The 12,139-nt window shown below is 41.0% G+C and overlaps 1 long non-coding RNA gene across 1 annotated transcript; it reads left to right on the plus strand.

Annotated features, from left to right (window-relative positions):
* Positions 1-340: 340 nt before the first annotated feature.
* LOC131398227 (uncharacterized) lies at positions 341-7,419 on the plus strand. The gene is made up of 2 exons (XR_009216844.1): positions 341-3,904; positions 4,301-7,419. It is a non-coding gene; the product is annotated as an uncharacterized LOC131398227 (long non-coding RNA).
* The last annotated feature ends 4,720 nt before the right edge of the window (positions 7,420-12,139 follow it).

Raw genomic sequence — 12,139 nt, forward strand, 5'->3', positions numbered from 1 at the left:
AAGAATTGGGTTTGAATTTCAGCTCTGCCACTTACAAGCTGTGTGACTTCAGGCAAGTCACATAACCTCTCTGGGGTCCAGTGTCCTCATCTAGAAAGTGGGGATAGAGCCAGCCCTGATGGCCTACTGGTTAAAGTTTGGCATACTCCACTTTGGCAGCCTGGGTTTGGTTCCAGGTCACGGAACCACACCACTCGTCTGCCAGCAGCCATGCTGTGGTGGCAGCTCACATAGGAAAACTAAAAGGACCTACAACTAGAATATACAACTATGTACTGGGGCTGTGGGGAGGAAAAAAAACAGAGAGAGGAAGATTGGCAACAGATGTTAGCTCAGGATGACTCTTTCTCAGCAAAAAAAAAAAAAAAAGAAGGAGCTAAGGCATAACAACAGGAGCCACCTCAGAAGGTTTTTAAAATTTATCTAAATGGAAAATTTTTTTAAAAATTATTTTATTGAGGTCATATTGGTTTATAACATTGGGTAATTTCAGGTGAACATTATTATGTATCATTTTCTGTATAGACTGCATCGTGCTCACTGCCAGTAGTCTACTGTGAGGATTAAATGAGGCCATGCAAGCAAAGCGGCCAGAACCATGACCCTCATGCTTGAAACAAGCCTTAGGTCACTCTAGTGCTTTAGAAAATGTGTCCCGCGTTGCCCACTGCCTGTGTTAGGGGTCGTTGTTATTTCAGGAGTTCTGTGCCCCACCTGCTCAGGTCCTATCATGTCTTGAGGCTAAGCCCACAGCCACCTTCCAAGGGTTCCCCTGCCCAGGGCAAGCCAACAGAAGCCACTAACCACAAACCTTGAAATTCAAGACAAGCAGAGGTCCAGGCATCTGTTCTCCACCTTATTAACACTTCACTAGAGAATAGTTTGAATTGCTGCCCCCCTGGCTGTGTTGAGAAACCCCCTGGACTATGAGCTGGGGAGGACAGGGATTAGATCCCCGCCCCCTCTGCCCTCTAAATCCCCAGGGACTGGTATACCTATAGGCACACATTTAAGGCTTATTGAATGCTTGGTTATTACCTCATCATTTCTCATTGCAGCATGTTAACCTCTTTCTAAGATCAAAGTAATACATGTGCCATTTAGAAAGTCAAAGGATTCCACAAAGTTGGCCACAAAATATAGTAGTTCGCTGTTTTCTTCTTCATTTCCCCTCCCAGAAGCAACCATTTCACCTCTTTTAGCTGATTATTTTGGTATTTAACTGCTGTTTCTATCTACTTATTACTAATGCTAGATATTTCAGTTCTGGCATTCTCTATTAAGTTCCCACTGTGAAAGTCTACACTACTCACCCAGTATGGTTATTTCATAATTTTGATTACGTCAGTATTCAGTGTTTACATTATTATGCCTATGTAAATGCTAGTCACAGCTGAGCCATGTTGTAAACTCTGATTGCTTTTGCTTTCCCTGACATCGTTCCCCCCAGGAGTTAATAATAGTCTTGTATTTTTTCTCATTTTTGTTGTTTGCTTGGTTTTCTATGTACTTGTTATGAATTCAACCTCTAAGCCGTCACCAAGAGTCTAAATTCCCCCTAAGACGTTCCGAGGCACCAGGTATTCCATTGATTTCATCACCCTGAAAAGCCTTCTCCCTGGGCACCTCTGACTGCTCCACTCAGGACTGGTTGGCCCCCTGCCTGGCACACAGCTCTCCCTTTGGGGTCTCCCTTCACCACTGTACCAGAGCTCCCCTTTACCACTCTTTGGGTTTGAATCTCCCATTTCTTGTTTCTCTTGTCTCCCCATTTCTCCACTTTACTCCCCCATTTTGGTAAAACGTGTCTTGCAGTAACTTACCAAGCATGATTAAAAACACTTCCATTCTGTTCTCTGGTTTGGCTACTATAACTACATTTTTAATTCCCAGAATTTAGGCCCACATATTTCCAGAATTGAAAAAGGCCTACTGAATGCTTAGCACTTAACTATATTTCAACCAGCCCCTCCCTTCCTTCACCTCCATTTCTAGAGGTTCCTTGTGCTGCTAATTCATTATTCTCAGGTTTCTCCATTGTCAATTTTAAGATTAGGTTTTTTTTTTAAATTTACTTTCCAGTTTCTAAAGTTTGGTTGTTTCCTTTCCGATGTTTTCCATTCTGGTGGGTTTAATTCTAGATGGGAAGTCATTTTGCTTCAAGATTTTGAAGGCGTTATTTGTTGCCTTCTAGTTTCCAGTGTTGCCTTTGGAAAGTCTGAAGCCATTCTGATTATTGATTCTTTGATCTGACTTTTTTCCCCCCAGGTTTATTGAGGTATTATTGACATATAACATTGTGTAAGTTTAAAGTGTCTAACACAATTTGATATACGTATATATTGTGAAGTGATTACCACAATAGGGTTAGTTAATATATCCATCAACAGTTACCATTTTTTTTTGTGTGTGGTGAGAACTTTTAAGATCTACTCTCTTAGCAACTTTCAAGTATACAACACAGTATTGTTAACTATAGTCACCATGCTATCCATTACATCCCCAGAATTTATTTATCTGATAACTGGAAGTTTGTACCCTTTGACCACCTTCAGCTATTTTCCCAACCCCAGCCCCTGCCTCTGGCAACCACCAATCTCCTCTGTCTTTCTATGAGTTCATTTTTTTAAGATTCCACATACAAGTGAGATCATATAGTATTTGTCTTTCTTTGTCTGACTTATTTTGCTTAGCATAATGCCCTCAAGTTTCATCCATATTGTGGCAAATGGTAGGATTTTCTTCTTTTTTTTTTTTTGGCTGAATAATAATCCATTATATATATATATACCAAATTTCCTTTATCCATTCATCCATCAGCTGACACTTAGGTTATTTCCATGTCTTGGCTATTGTGAATAATGCTGCAGTGAACATGGGGGTGCAGATATCTCTTTGAGATGACGATTTCATCTCCTTTGAATAAATACCCAGAAGTAGAATTGCTGGATCATATGGTAGTTCTGTTTTTAATTTTTTTGAGGAACCTCCATACTGTTTTCCATAGCCGCTATACCAATTTACATTTCCACCAACAGTGCACAAGTGTTCCCTTTGCTCCATATCCTCACCAGCACTTATCGCTTGTCTTTTTAATAACAACTATTTTAACAGGTGTGTGGTGATACCTCATTGTGGTTTTGGTTTTCATTTCCCTTATGATTAGTGATGTTGACCATCTTTTCATGTTCCTGTTGCCCATTTGTGTATCTTCTTTGGTCATCTGACTTTTCAACATCTCTGGAAGCTCACAGAATCCTTGGTGTTTTGAAAGTTCATGCTAACGCTTGGTGTGGGCCCATTGTGCTACACAGTTAGTGGGCTTATTTAACTCTGGAAACTTATGTCCTTAAATTCTGAGAATTAACATATATGTATACTTAAATGCACACACACACTAACACACACATATATTTCACGGATGTGGTAGCCAGCCTCCAAGATGATCCCAGTGATCCTTGCCTCCTGCTGGTGATAGCCTTATACAGTCCACTCTCATTATTGGATCAGGGTTGGTCTCTGTGACCAATAGCATACAGCAGAAGTGATAGTAATTCACTTCTGAGATTGGAATATAAAAGACACTGTGATTTCTGCTTGGTCGTGCTTTCTCTTTCTCTTGGATTACTTGTTTTCAGGGAAGCCAGCTGGCTACCATGTGAAGCAGCCCTATAGGGATGTCCATGTGAAAAGGAACTAGGCCTGCTGCTGACAGGCAGCTAGCAACTGAGACTTCTGCCAATAGCCATGTGAGTGGGTCACTTTGGAAGAAATTCTCAGCCCCAGTCCAGCCTTCAGATGAGACTGCAGCCCCTGCTGACAGCTTGACTGCAACTTTGTGGGAAACCCTGAACCAGAACTACCCAACTAAGCTGCTCCCAGATTCCTGACCCTCAGAAACTGGGTAAGTGAATAAATGTTTGTTGTTACAAGCTGCTGGGTAATTGGGGTAATTTGTTATGCAGCAATGGATAACTAATATAATGGATGATTTCCTCCCCTCCATTTTCTCGGTTTTTGCATTCAGGGATTCCCGTTACTTGGATAGTAGACTTCCTCTAACAGTCTTCACATTTTCTTTTCTTTCCTATTTTCTCTCTCTTTGCCGTTTTACTTTCTGTTCTGGGAGATTTCCTTAACTTTATTTTCTAACCTTTCTATTGAGTTTTATTTTTGCTCTTTCATTAAAAAAAAAATATCTAAGAGCTATTTTTTGTTTGTTTTCCGATTTTTAATCTCCTCTTCTTTTTAAAAAGTAGTACCCAGTTAATCCAGAGACCATTTGTTTTATCTCCTCTAGAGAAGAAATCTCCAGTCTTTTGCCGGATTGGGATCTTGGCAATCTTGCTGCATGAAGCAGGGAAGCGGAGCTGGGAACTGACCACTTCTTGAACTGAATTTCATCCGGTCCTGCGTCTTCACCTTCATTTCTAGAGGTGACTTCATTTCTGCTCGGGTGCTGCTCATCCGTGATTCTCAGCTTTCTCCACTGTTGGCTTAAGACTTCGTTGTGTTTTTTTCATCTACGTTCACCTTCTACAATTTTGTTTTTTTCTCACCTGTTCTCTCCATTCTGGGAGATAGAAGTCCTAAAAGAAAACAAAACAAAGCAAAACACCCTTATAGTTGTTTTAGCAGGATTTCCTGGAAAAGAGAAAAACAGATCTGTATAACCAACCCTCTTTACGTCAGCGCTTCATGCCTTGCCTGCCTCTACCTCTCTCTGGGACCTTCTGTGACTCATTTGGCCTCTTGCTCATCAAGACAATAAAGGGGACATTGGCTATCTCACGGTCACTGTGGTTCTGAGGTCACAGTCTATGAATAACTACAGTGAGAACATTAGTAGGTCAATTCCAAATTATCAAAACATCCTTACTTATTGCAAAGCTGCTGTTTTGTTCCTGAAGACATGTCAGTGACCTTTAACTGCAGACTTTGACTTCAGACCTGAGTGTCAAGATTTAAGAGGAGGAATTTACATACACACACCTTGAAGGTCTGAATGTGTGTATATAACACAGTGCCTGTGGGTTTATATGCATATATGTGCACATATACACATCTCAAAAATGAGCCTCTTTGCCAAACAAAACCCACCTTTGGACTGTGGGTGGATTGAGAAGCATGAAAAATGTTTAGCCTAAAGTATGTTTAAATATTCATGACGTCTTCAAAGCAAAGCTGTTGAGAAGACTAAGCCACCTGGAACACAGCTGTGATGGTACAAGGAGGCATCTTGAAAAATCAGTCTCATGCAGGGCTGGGAAGAATACTCAGAGGTGACCTAGCCCAGCCTCTTGCTGCCCACTGTAATAAAAACTACTTTGGATATGTCATGCCCATTATTAGCACGATCAGATTAATATTTAGAAAGTGTAGTACTATTTGCCACCTTGAAGATAATTATATTTGGGGTTATACAACGTATTTGGGGTAACAAATTCCCTTTATTTACTACCTATCCTTCCTCATCTGATATGGTTTTAGAGATGGCAATTATGTGGCCACTCATCACGACTCTCCCTCTTGTACCCATGGCAGACATTACTAATCAGTCATGCCCCTCATTCTCTCTAGGCCCAGATGTGAGGTCTCAGAATCCTTTCCACACAGTACTCCTTGCAGCCACCAGCAGTTGATTGAGGATGGGGTGGGGTGGCAGGCACACCAGATGAAACATATAAGCCATTTCTGGTTAGGTCTTTTATCGCCATTCTCAGTTAAATGTGCTCCAGTTCACATGACTTTACCCAGAACTCATCTAGGCATGGTCCATCTAGAACAGACTAGGATAGGATTTTGGCTTTGGGGGCCTAGAATCTAGTGATTTTGTTTTTGTTTTTGGTATCTCACGTCCCATGATTGTCTGAGTTTTATTTAAATTCCAAGGGTTTAAGTGCTGGTGCAGTTGGTTTCTTGAACTGAATAGCATACTCTATCCTATTGCATGTCATGGTATTTTTATTCTAAACCAGGGGCCAGCAAACCATGACCCCAGGGCAAGTTCAGCCCACCATCCATTTTTGTAAATAAAGTTTTCTTGGAGCACAGCCACACCCATCAGTTTATGTACTATTGTCCGTGACTGCTTTTGCACTAAAAGGGCAGAGTGGAGTAGTGGTGACAGAGACTGTCTGGCCCTCAAAGCTGAAAATATTTACTATCTCGCCCTTCACAGAAAAAGTTTCCTGACCTGGTTCTAAATGATCATTCAGGCTTCTTTTGGCTCTCAACTATGACCCAATGTTTTCTCCATGGTATATTCAATTCTACTAACCCACTTCATTATACTTTCATCCAGCCCCCTTTTCTCCATTACACTCAGAGGCGCTCCTGAGCAATGGTAAGTGCCCTGTTGCCATTCTGATATGCTAATAACACGCACTGCTATTTGTTGAGCACTTACGCGGTCCGGACAGTGCTAAGCCATCTACATAAATTAAGTGAACAAAAGTAAGCACATGGCTTGGCATAGTGCCTGGCATAAAGTAGGTAGGTGCTCAATTATTATTTTTAATTTTTACAACAGCCCTATGAAAGAGCAAGTATTATTAAACAAGGAGTTTAAGTAACTTATTTACTCAGGGTAGCCAAGTTGGTAAGTGCCACAACTAGATTCCAACTCAGTTTGGACTGATTCCAAAACTTGTGACCTCTTCATTAAACCTTGTTGTCTGTTTCTACTACATTTTCCTGACTTACCAGTCTAGTAATCTGTCAAGCAATTAGAATAATGGGCATTATATATATTATGTGTAATATATATATTAATGTGTGTATGTGTGTGGTGTAGTGTATTATCTCAGATCCTCCTAAAAACATGCAGCTTAGATATTGTTCCCATTTTACAGATGAAGAAAACGAGGCCAAGAGAATGTCATACAGATAGTAAGCTGTGTTGGTACAATTCTAAGTTGTTATGATTCAAAAAGCTTTATACCACACTGCTATGATTCACAGCCATGATATAAGGCTGAGCTGAATTCATTCAGCAGTTTCTACAATCATATTTATGGGGTACCCACCCTATACCAGGTATTGTGCTCAATCCATGATATGTTTTTTCTATAGTGAATTGCCTTTCTAAGTGCTTAGAAACTGTCTAATTGTCTGATGTTTGTTTTTAATTTAGGATACTTGGTAACAGATGTTTGGGGTTGCATTCTCAACTCTTCCAAAAAAATTGAAATCTAAGATGTTGTTTTGTACCTCAATTTCCCCATCTGTGAAATGAGAAAGAACATACCTGTTTTTACATCTTCCAATTTTTTAAGTTTATGAGATTTCAAACGAGAGTTTGCATCGAACAAAGATTGCAAAGTGAAAGGCTGTGGGTAGGATCTAATCTGCAGTTGTCCTTTTTGGCTTACGCAGTGAATTGTAAGGAATTGATTTAATTAAAAAATTTGAAATTGAGAGATTTTTGAGCTTCTCCTGAGTAATTAGATAACTTTGCAAGACTGAGTTTGTTGTTCTAGATGGACACGGTGGCTGGAGCTGAGTAGAAGCTTCTCCTTTTAGACGGAGCACATGCTCTCCTGGTAACAGTCCCCATCATGCCTATTGTCTCCCCAACACTGAAGCCATGTCAATTACAAAATGTCCATTTTAGTCATTTAATTTGCCCTCTGATCTTTGTAGACAGTTGAATTTGCAACTTCCACATTCAAACGAGATATTTCAGCTGGGAGTAAGAAAGAACATCATCTATGAGAGGAAATATGCTTTACAACCATTTGAACTAAATCGATAGAAAACTAACTCCCCGATTATGTATTTTAACGAAACTTATCTTTAAATCAGAACAGGACATTTAAAATAAGAATACGTGAAAGAAAAGTTATTTTTAACACACACATATATATAATTATAGACTGTGATGCCCACCTACTTACTGAAGGCAAATGCTACCTCTATAAAATTATGGGGGAATCATAATTGTGTTCAAGCCCAGCTAGGCTCACTGAGAAGCCAGCAATACCTTGGGCAGCACCATCTCAATTCTTTGGCATGAGTTTGGGCTTTTGGAAGGGAAATACTGTATTTAGCACACTCTCTTAAATTCCAGCTAACTCTGGACTCTTATTTTTTAAATGGATGTCACTCCTAGAAAAGGGAACAGTAAATAAGAGAATGGATAACTCTACCAAAATGTCAATTCTCCAGGACATTTTAATTATTTCCTTTATGTAGTTTTTTGCTTTATTTGCTGCTTATTTTAAAAGATTGAATGCTGGCAGGAAGTTATTTCTTCTTCCTGAAAGCTACAAAGCATTTGCTCTTTGCTTTCTGCATTGCTGTTTCAATAGTGCCTGGTAAAGAGTGAGTGGTCAGTAATGCTCATAGAATGAATGCTTGCCCCTCCTACGGTGACATTTACAATTACTCATCTCAGTCACAAAAAGCATGGTGCTAATGGGACAGAGGTAGAGCGTTTGATCCCTTTCTGGAAAGCGTGTTTTTGTTTGGGCTTTCTGAAATAGGTGGCCTTACCACCCCCGCCAGCTTTGTTCACAAGTGAACAAAGAGTGAAATAAGAGAAGCGGATCTGGCATCCTCCCCAACTCCCAACACACGCGCGCGCACACACACACACACACACACACACACACACACACAGTGCAATTCAAAGTCTACTCCCCACAGAATACACAGCACATGTCATCAGCACCAAAGTCATTCCCTGAGTCTAGGTCCTTGCTCGAACTTCACATTTCCAACCTATTTGTTGACAGCAAACTAAACAGCAGTTAGATCTTGTGGAGCGAAGCAGAAATCTCCTTCCCCAACCACACTACTCCATATTAATACCATTCCCCCTTCAAGCTCTCAACGCTTACTCTCTGTACTACTCACTTGGCAGGTAATCATGCACATCTCTTGTTCTGTTATTTAAATCCCATCTTTAACCTTTCTTATGTTGGTTTCTTCCTCTCTCTACTGGATCATATGCAAATTGAGTACACGGAGAGGTAGACATTAGCATGGTTCCCTGTACATAGTAAGTCTGTTTCTTTGTTTACCTCAGAAGCATTCCTTGAGACAAGATTTGGGTCCAATTAGTTCATTTGGGAGGTGATCCCAAGTAACTTGGTGAGGGAGTAGGAAAGTGAGACAGGCAAAGGAAGAAAGACAGAAAAGGGGGTGATGGAGAGTGGGCTACCACTGTGGGCAACTGGGCACAATCCTACTGGGGACCTTCTGAGATTGTATGGTCTAATAGAAACATAATGCAAGCCACAAATGCAAGCCACATGTGTAATTTTAAATTTTCTAGTAGTCACTTTAAAAAAGTAAAGAGAAACAAGTAAAATTAACTTCAGTAATATATTTCATTAAACCCAATATATCCAAAATATTACTTCAGTATGTAATCAATATAAAAATTATTTGTTGGCTGATTGAAAATCTCTGATTCCTGCCATGGCAGCCTTTTCCCCTTAGTTTTGGTGTCAGCGTTAAGGACTGCTGTATGTGGTTGTACAGGTTGAGCGCTGCATAACTCTAGGGGGCACCACTCACCTAGGCTTCCATAGACTGCAATATGTATGGCACTCCTAAAGTTGTGCAGTGCCCAACCTGCACAACCCCTCATGTGAGGACTGTCAGCCTGTTACCTCTTGATTATTATTATGCTCATCACTTTGGGGAAAGAATAAAGGATTGTTAGAGCAGACATATTCACTTGGGCTTAGCTGTAGTACTCTGTCTTTTAAGGGTCACTAACATTTTGAGCACCTGGCATCGTTTCCTTTTGAGCCAGCATCATGAGTAATCAGCAGAAGCCAGCACCTCCAGGGCCCTGCAATCACTCTGAAGGAGTCAGCTTCACACCCACTGCTAATTTTAGCCTGCAATCAGCAGAGGGTACCAAGGAGTCTTTTTGCTAAGCACACTTACGGACATGGCTTGGAAGTGGCTCGCCCAGGCTGGGGCTGGGAGCTGGGAAAGAGCAATGTCTGTTGCCCGAGCTTCCTCCGCATTGGTGGGTTTCCCCACTTCCCTTTGCTCAGACCCTTCCTTCTCCCCTGGGCTTCCTCACCTCAGTCACTCTCAGATGTCTGGCTCCGAGAGTCAGTGAACTCTGGATGCCTGAGGCCAGTCGCTCAGTCCCAGAGGGGCTCTGAGTTGATTTCACTCCTTTTTCATTTTTGCTTTGTGGTGGGCAGCAAGCCATGTAAGTAGAATCAAATTGGTCTGATTGTAGCATCTAGGAAAAAATATACAAAGCAGTTTGCAGGAAGGAAGTTGTGGAATTAATTGAATACAGAATTGGAAAGGAACTCAGAAATCAAGCACTCCAGTCATTTTCTGTTACAGATGAAGAGCAGGAGCGTCTGAGAGGTCAAGGAGCTCATTCAGGCTCGCACAGTGGGCTAGTGGCAGAGGGTTAGCTTCCTTGTGGAAGAGACTATGTCTTATTCACCTCCCTAATGCCTTGTGTCTGGTGCATGGTTAGCATTCAACAAATGTTTGTGGAATGAATTGATGCATTTTTATAATACCTAGACTATCTAGAGGCCAAAATGTATACATTTTTTTTCATGTATCTATGTAGTGTGTATTTGTTGATTTTGCAAATCCAACATCCATTACCCTTCCTGCTTGTACATTCCTCCCTCACGCTGCGGGGAGCCATGTGATCCACGTGTGGCCAATCAGAGCATTCCATTCCTCTAGCCACAGTGATTTCGTTCAACCATTGACATGTGATCCAAGCCAGACCAATCATAGGCAAGGAGAACTCAGTTCTGGGACTTTTTTTTTTGGCCATGCTCTGGCCAACAGAGGAAAGCCAGCCTGAGAACAGAAGCCAGTACAGAGGGAAGCAGAATTGAGAGCTGGAGGGAGCAATGCTAAGTTTCGCTGATGGCATCTGAGCACCAATATTCATGTGTATCTGAAGCCAGTGTCTATCCCTGGATTTTTCAATGATGTGAGCGGATAATCCCTTCTTTTTAAAAAACCGGTTAGGTTTTTATCATTTGCATCTGAAACCAAATGACAAGTAAACTAGCTTTAAAGCACCAATGACACAACCCACAGATTAGTTAGTACCTTCAACATCTCCTGTTGTTTGGATGTTCACCCTCCCATGAGCTCAGGGAACATGGTCCCTCTCCACCCTTAAGGGGTAAACTTTGATTAGCCTAAACTTAGTGATTTTATTCTCTTTACCAGTGGCTGCTTTAGGCATGAGCAGGTGATGCAGCCCTGGTGAATGAGACTTGGAAGATGTTTGCTGCCTGGTTTCTGGGATAGGTTTTCCTCTTGGGTATAAAGAAGTAAACCTTTCCCTGCCTTTGTACATGGCACACAAGGGTGTGATGACAGGATCTGCAGCAATCAGCTTGAGGCCATGAGGAGACAAGTCTGAAGATAGGAGCCAGCATGCCGAGGGTAGTAAAGCAGAGAGATGGGAAAAGTCTATGTTCTTGATGGTATCATTGAACTACTAACCTTCATTATTTCCAGACTTTTCAAAATTTGAGATATTTTTTAAGCCACTTTTCATTTGGCATTCTGTTACTTGTAGCCAAAAGCATCTTGATTAAAATAACTGTTTTTAAAATATATTTTTAAGTAGAAAAGAGAAGTGAGAACTTGGAAGGAAATATTAGAGGGATGATCAATATGTAAAATAATTAAATGAGGAGTTGCTTTAATAGAAGTGCGGGTGAGATGCTGAAACCTTGTTCACTTGGACCCCAATATTTTCCCTTATGGCAGGCCCCGAGTTGCCTCTGGAACCCTGTGACTCTATAGAACCTAGTTTGAAGACTGGCCTGTAGGCTATCTTTTTAACTAGAACAAAGTTTCTCAGCCTTGGCACTATTGATATTTTGGGCTATAAATCTTTGTTGTGGGGGCTGTCCTGTGCATATAGGACACTGAGTGGCATCCCTGGTCTCTACCCACTAGATGCCAGTAGCACCCTGTCCCCAGTCATGACAACTAAAAATGTTTCCAGACATCTTCAAGTGTTCCTTAGGTGGGCAAAATTGTCCCTAGTTGAGAACCACTACACTAGAATCGCTTATTTCTCAAGTATTTTAGAACAATACATTTGCTATATTGTTGGGACAGTCTTGAGATGTCATTAAAAACAAATGAGTTACAGAAAATAACAAGAGAT

This window comes from Diceros bicornis, chromosome 35 (genome assembly GCF_020826845.1).
Source record: "Diceros bicornis minor isolate mBicDic1 chromosome 35, mDicBic1.mat.cur, whole genome shotgun sequence".
NCBI classification, from domain to species: Eukaryota; Metazoa; Chordata; class Mammalia; order Perissodactyla; family Rhinocerotidae; genus Diceros; species Diceros bicornis.